We start from the raw sequence: 5,857 nt of genomic DNA on the forward strand, positions 1-5,857 counted from the left end.
CTCGTCAACATCTTCCTGCCCCGGGGTCTCCCAGATTCCCAGCTCCTGACCCTCCCCTCTGTGAGAATCCTTGGCCTATTGTTGGGTTAGTCTTTAAGTTAAAGTTTTAGAGTATGGTTTTACAGTTAAGAGGATGTAGAACAGTTACTGGTGATATGTGGTAATATGTTATATCCTGTGGATTCTGTGCTGGAGTTAGCAGCACAGGGGCCCTATCTCTACATTCAACTCTTTATTTTCATTGTCTACATTTGATGTGAAACTCTTCTGTGCTTGGGATGCAAAGGTTTTCGCCCATTTTGTGGCGTTAGTGTCTGTCAGATAAAGGATATGCAAATAATAAATTTAGTTACTATTTTAGGAGTCTTCATTAGAGATCACCCATTACATTAAGTAAGCATCTAGTTGGATATATTGGGGTTGAATTTGACTTACATGCAACTACATAAGTCCTGTAAGCCCATTATTTCTAGTTTTTATGAGAATAAGTTGGTATTCAAAGTAATTGTGAGACCTGCAAAAGGTCACTTATGTAATGAGTGGTAGAAGATAACCTTTAATCCAACTTTATATGATATCCAAGTCTCCTCCACACACAGCTGTGACAGACATTGCTGGTTGCCCAGCTAACATCCATTTCCCCATTTTTCTCTGCTAACCACACCCAGTTCTGTTTAGTTCCTCATCCTTCAGGAAAGATGTTCCTCTCCATCTCTGGGGGGAAGATCCTAATCATTTTACCAGTAGCTAGAATCATCCTTGCTTTACAAGGGATGGTTTTAGCAGTGGGACCTGACGAAATCCTAGACAATAACACTCGGGGAACATATCCTGAAGACTTCTGGGGTAGCTATCGATGCTCTTAAGAATGAGAATCCAGAGAAATGGAGTGTCTGTCTCTGGACCAGGTCACATCTGTAAGTGTTGCTTCCAGATTCTACCCAATGTCTGTGTGACCCCCTTGTCCATGTCAGCTGACCACATTTCCTCACACTGTGGCCTGCAAGCTTTCTCAGAGACATCCAGGGTGGCCATTAAAATGCACATTCATGAACCCCATTCGAGAATCTCTTTACATACAAGCTAGGGTGCTTTTCTGTGACCACAGAGATTTGAGAATCATCTTAGCTCAGGCTATTCTGCCTTCTGAAAAGAAAGAGGAATTTTCAGCCTCTAGTCACATCTAATACTCGTAATAATATTGCACGACATCCATTATCATCTTCTTTTACAAGGGGAAGCCATGGCCCTGGGGTTTCAATAGTTTGTTCACTGTCATGCCCAGCCCGTCATGGAGGCAGCAAGGTCTAAAACCAAATTGAATCAATCTCAGAGGCACTGCATTTGCAACTCTCAAGTGCTGCCTTTTAAAGGGGCTCCCCCCAAAGTTATCGGGAGATGAGCATATCCAGTATGACAGTTTACCTCTTGCCCTCTCTCCTTCCCTTTCATCCTTTCTCTTTTCTTTCTGTCTTCCTTAGTCACTTTCACTGAGTCTTCCGTGGGATACGGCTAAATATAGTGTGTAGTTTCCCATCCTTGGCGCCATTGACATTGGGGCTGGGTAATTCTTTTTTTCGTGGGACTGTCTAGAACATTCTAGGATGTTTAGCTGCATCTCTGGTCTCCTGCTAGATCTCACTAGAAACGCCCCCTAGTCATGACAACCAAAAGTGTCAAATTCCCCTTGGGGGGAAGGTCACGCCCCAGTTGAAGGTCACTGTTCTAGTGTACAGTTCTGGGCATGGGAGTTATGTCATTCTGTATTCTCATCTTATGCCTGACACCTGCCCATTAGGAGTACTTGTCAGTGACATCTCTTCAGTTTCCTCTACAGAATGGGATGGCTTTTTAGTGAAGTCTGGTTTGTACGTGAGGAATAGATGAGAATACACATGGAAATCTTTTAGGCTGAACCCATAACTTTAACACATGGGGACTCTTGTGCTGTGTCCTGGGACTCCATCCACTTGAATAGCTCAATTTCATGCTCAATTTCAGATCTGGAACAATACTCATAACAACGGTATTTACTACTTTTGCATGTTTTGTATGTGCCAAGAGCTCTTTTGTCACCGCCACTCCTCTCCTATGGCTCCTGAGGATTGCACGAGTGAATATATGTGAAGCATTAAGCCTACTGTTGACATCATCAATATAGAATTATGTTAGTTATAATTAGTATAACTATTGTACAGAGGAGAAAGCAAAGACATAAACTGGGTTCATTAACTGTTTAAAGCCCCCAGTTAGGAAGAGGGAGAGCCTGAATTTGAGCTCAGGCAGAGGAAATCCACCAAAAATTTCCCCTTAACTTCCTCTTACCACATCTTTCTTCAACAGACTCAGATCTGTCCCCATCACTCAGCACACTACAATCATTCAGGATATGTGATCGATAATCGTTAAAGAATTGGTTGAAAATGTTGACATAACCAGAAGGATAATAGTGCCCTGGCAGGTGGGGAAAGCACAGTGAGGCAGTTGTGAAATTATGGTTCCACCTGGCTGCAGGGTGGGGGAAAGAATCTGTGTCCCTCCGGTGGTACTAGGGTGGATTATGATGGCTGCTATTGGATTAGCCCCTGAAAGATGCCAGTCATTGTACATTTTATCATCTCCAAAGGTAACATCCTTGCTTTTGGGTAAGTATCATCATCGCGTAATACAAGAGGAAACCGTGGCCATGACAAGGGAAATAACTTGCCCAATGTCACAATTATTATGGGGTGCTACTGGATTTATAACCACAGATTTCACATGGAAACTAAACACTTCCTCATTAGCTTACTCTTATTGCTTCAGCATATTTGTTTTCCCATGCTTGAAATAATTATTTTAGTTTTGCTCTCTCTTCAAACCACCTAAGTTTCCAATCCCTGCTCTTATCTGTGCCCTTGCCTCATATTTCAGGAAAAAATGGTAAAAACTAGTTTTGAACTTTTTAGCCTTCTATCACCCAACCCGCCATCTATCTGTACCTGTTATGGTGAGTAGAGAGTTCTGGTTCATCCCAGTTCATGCAGTGAGTCAAGGGTTCTCATTTATTCCCTCTGCACGTTTATTTTGAATCCCTCTCTCTCACACCTCCCCAAGAATCTCTCCTGCACTATCTCTTTTCTTTTCTGCCCCCGCCCTCCCCCCAAAAAAACCCCAAGATTTTCTTTTACTAGATCATTCTATAAAATAAACATGATCCATGCCCTCTCTCGACAAAGAGTTTATCCTTGGCCCATATCCTTTCCAGCTTCAGCCTTGTTTCTTCTAAGAAAATTCTTTCAGTGAGGAGGATTCACAGCCCGCATATTAAGAAGCAGTGTGGCCACCTCCTCACCTCAGCTTTTCTCTTGGACGTGCTTCAAGTTGGTTCGGTCCTGAGCACTCCATGGACTGTTCTCCCCTTAAGGATTTTTATCGTCCTCTTGTCACCAACTCCAGAGGTGCCTTCTTAGTTCTTATCCTGATTTCTCAGTGACATGGGACCCAGTAGACCCCTTCCTCCTTCTTAAAACTCACTTATCCTACATTTTGAGAAGATAAAATGTACACACACTCTCTTGGTTTCCTTTATAGCTCAACTGGCCACCTCTTCTCAGTCCGAAGTGTGAGCTTTTTCTCCTCTAAATTCTTCTGTAAATTTGGGGGTGTCCAATGGCTTTTCCTGCCTCCCCCTTCCTCTAGTTTTTCCATAGGTGCTGTCATCCAGTCTCATGGCTTATAATATTGAACCGATAACTTCTGATCTAAATAATTAGCCTTGGCTTCTCCCCAGACCTCTAGCATAATATAACCAATTACTTCTTGACATCTCCCCATGGAAATCCCATAGGCACCGCAAACCCAACAATGCCTACACCAAACTCTTAATTCTTCCATCCTCCCATATCTGGCACACTCCCAATAATCTATGTCAATTTGGAGTTTAAACATTCAGTTGTTGAAGCTCCAAATCTAACATTCCTGAATTCCCTGTCCCTGGTTATCCAGTGCAATCCAAGTTGATCAATTATATCTATAGAGCAACTAAATTCACACCCGGAATCATTTTTATGGCCACTGCCCTTGTCTGTGTCTCTGGTCTGACTGCTTGTTTGCACTAACCTTGCAAAGAGCTTGTTCTTGCTACTGATGCTGTCCCTGCCTCCCCATCCCCCCAAATCCATTCTCTAGACAGGAGCCCAATGATCTTTGAAAAGCACAAATCATATCATGACCTTATGCTGCTCAATACCCTCTAATGCCTTTGTAGCTCCTGACTCAAGCTTACTGAGCACTCCTGGATCTGCCCCCTGTGTTTTTCAGACCTCACACTTCCCCTGTCCTCTCACACCCTGTGTGGATCCACACTGACATCTTTGGAGTTCTCACACATGCCCAGCTCATTGCCACGTCAGGGTTTTTGCATCCTCTGTTCCTTCTGCCTACTAGGTTCTTCCTTCAACTTCCCACATCTGGCTCTTTCTGAATATTCATATCTCTGCTTAGATATTATATTCTCTGAGACGTCCTACCTGATCTACAATGCCAAGTGGCTGCCCCAGGAACAGCCTAAGTCCCCAGGTGCTATTCTTGTTTATTTTTTCCTTCATTTGTTTTTCCTTTTAAATACCTTCCACGTTGGTATGAATGCTACAGAAGACAACCAGGTTTTCAGTGCGACTATCGCTAGAGTAATGTTGTCTAATAGAAACATAAATGAGAGCCTCATATGTGACTTACAATTCTTTTACAAAGTAAAAGAAATTAGTTTTAATGATATATTAATTTTAATAATATATTAATTTTAATAGTATATTTGTATAGTATTGAATAGATTTCAATAACAAATGAAATTTATTCCGATAACAAATGAAAGAATATTATCTGAACACACGACCATCTTAGAATTATCAATGAGATATTTTGCATCCTTCTTTCATACTAAGTTTTTGAATATACTAAATTAATTTTATACTATGGCACATCTGAGGTCAGACTAGCAAGAGCTCAATGACCATATGTCGCAATGGATTTTATATTCGACAGCCCAGCTCTAGAGCTTGGGAGTTATCTGTATTTGACCACACAGTAAGTGGTCAAATAATCTTTAAATTGTCAGACTTCCAACTTACCACTAGCTGAGATTCTTTTTTCAGTGGCCAGTTCCTGGCTTCTTGTGGGGTGGCAGGCTGGAAGGGCTTCAGCCGATGCTTTATTAAAGGAAAAGGGGGAGGGACAATGGGGCTTGAATCAATCATGTGACAGAAACTCAGAGCTTCTTTCAGTTTCCAGAAATTCCCCTTGCCTCCCACCTTCTGTGAGAAACAAGAGTTCAGTCCTCAGTTTCCATGCCCTCTCTGGGGGCACCACCCTCTCAACACCTTGATGTTTCAGTAACTCTGAAGCTCATCGGATCTTATCGTTTAAGAGCTTAAGCTCCAGAATGTCTCCCATCTCCCCTTTTCAGAGATTCGTGTGAGAGGCTGAATGTTCCAAAGCTTTAATCCCACTGAAGCTATGTAAGATCCCACCCTAACTTGCCTCATTAGCAAAAACTCTAGTTGATCAAAAAGGGCTTCTTATATTTCTCTTATATGATAGTGCTGCTATAAGGCTCGGTAACCCGGAATATAGGGAAGTAAGGGACATTTGTTAGGGAGGATCCTTTATATAACACCATCACCAAGATTGATGCCCTAACTTTCTGCTCCTGAAGGAGATAATTTGTGGGTCACTGATCTAAGGAGATGACCATTTCTGAAGTTTTAAGCAACACTGGAATGTTCTACAGAGTTGTTCTCAGACTCAGTGGATACAACCCTAGATGAAAGTACAGAGTGAGGAAACAGGAGTCCAAGAGAAAGAGATAAAGACAAAT

This window comes from Pteropus alecto, unplaced genomic scaffold (genome assembly GCF_000325575.1).
Source record: "Pteropus alecto unplaced genomic scaffold, ASM32557v1 scaffold41, whole genome shotgun sequence".
In the NCBI taxonomy this organism is placed as follows: Eukaryota; Metazoa; Chordata; class Mammalia; order Chiroptera; family Pteropodidae; genus Pteropus; species Pteropus alecto.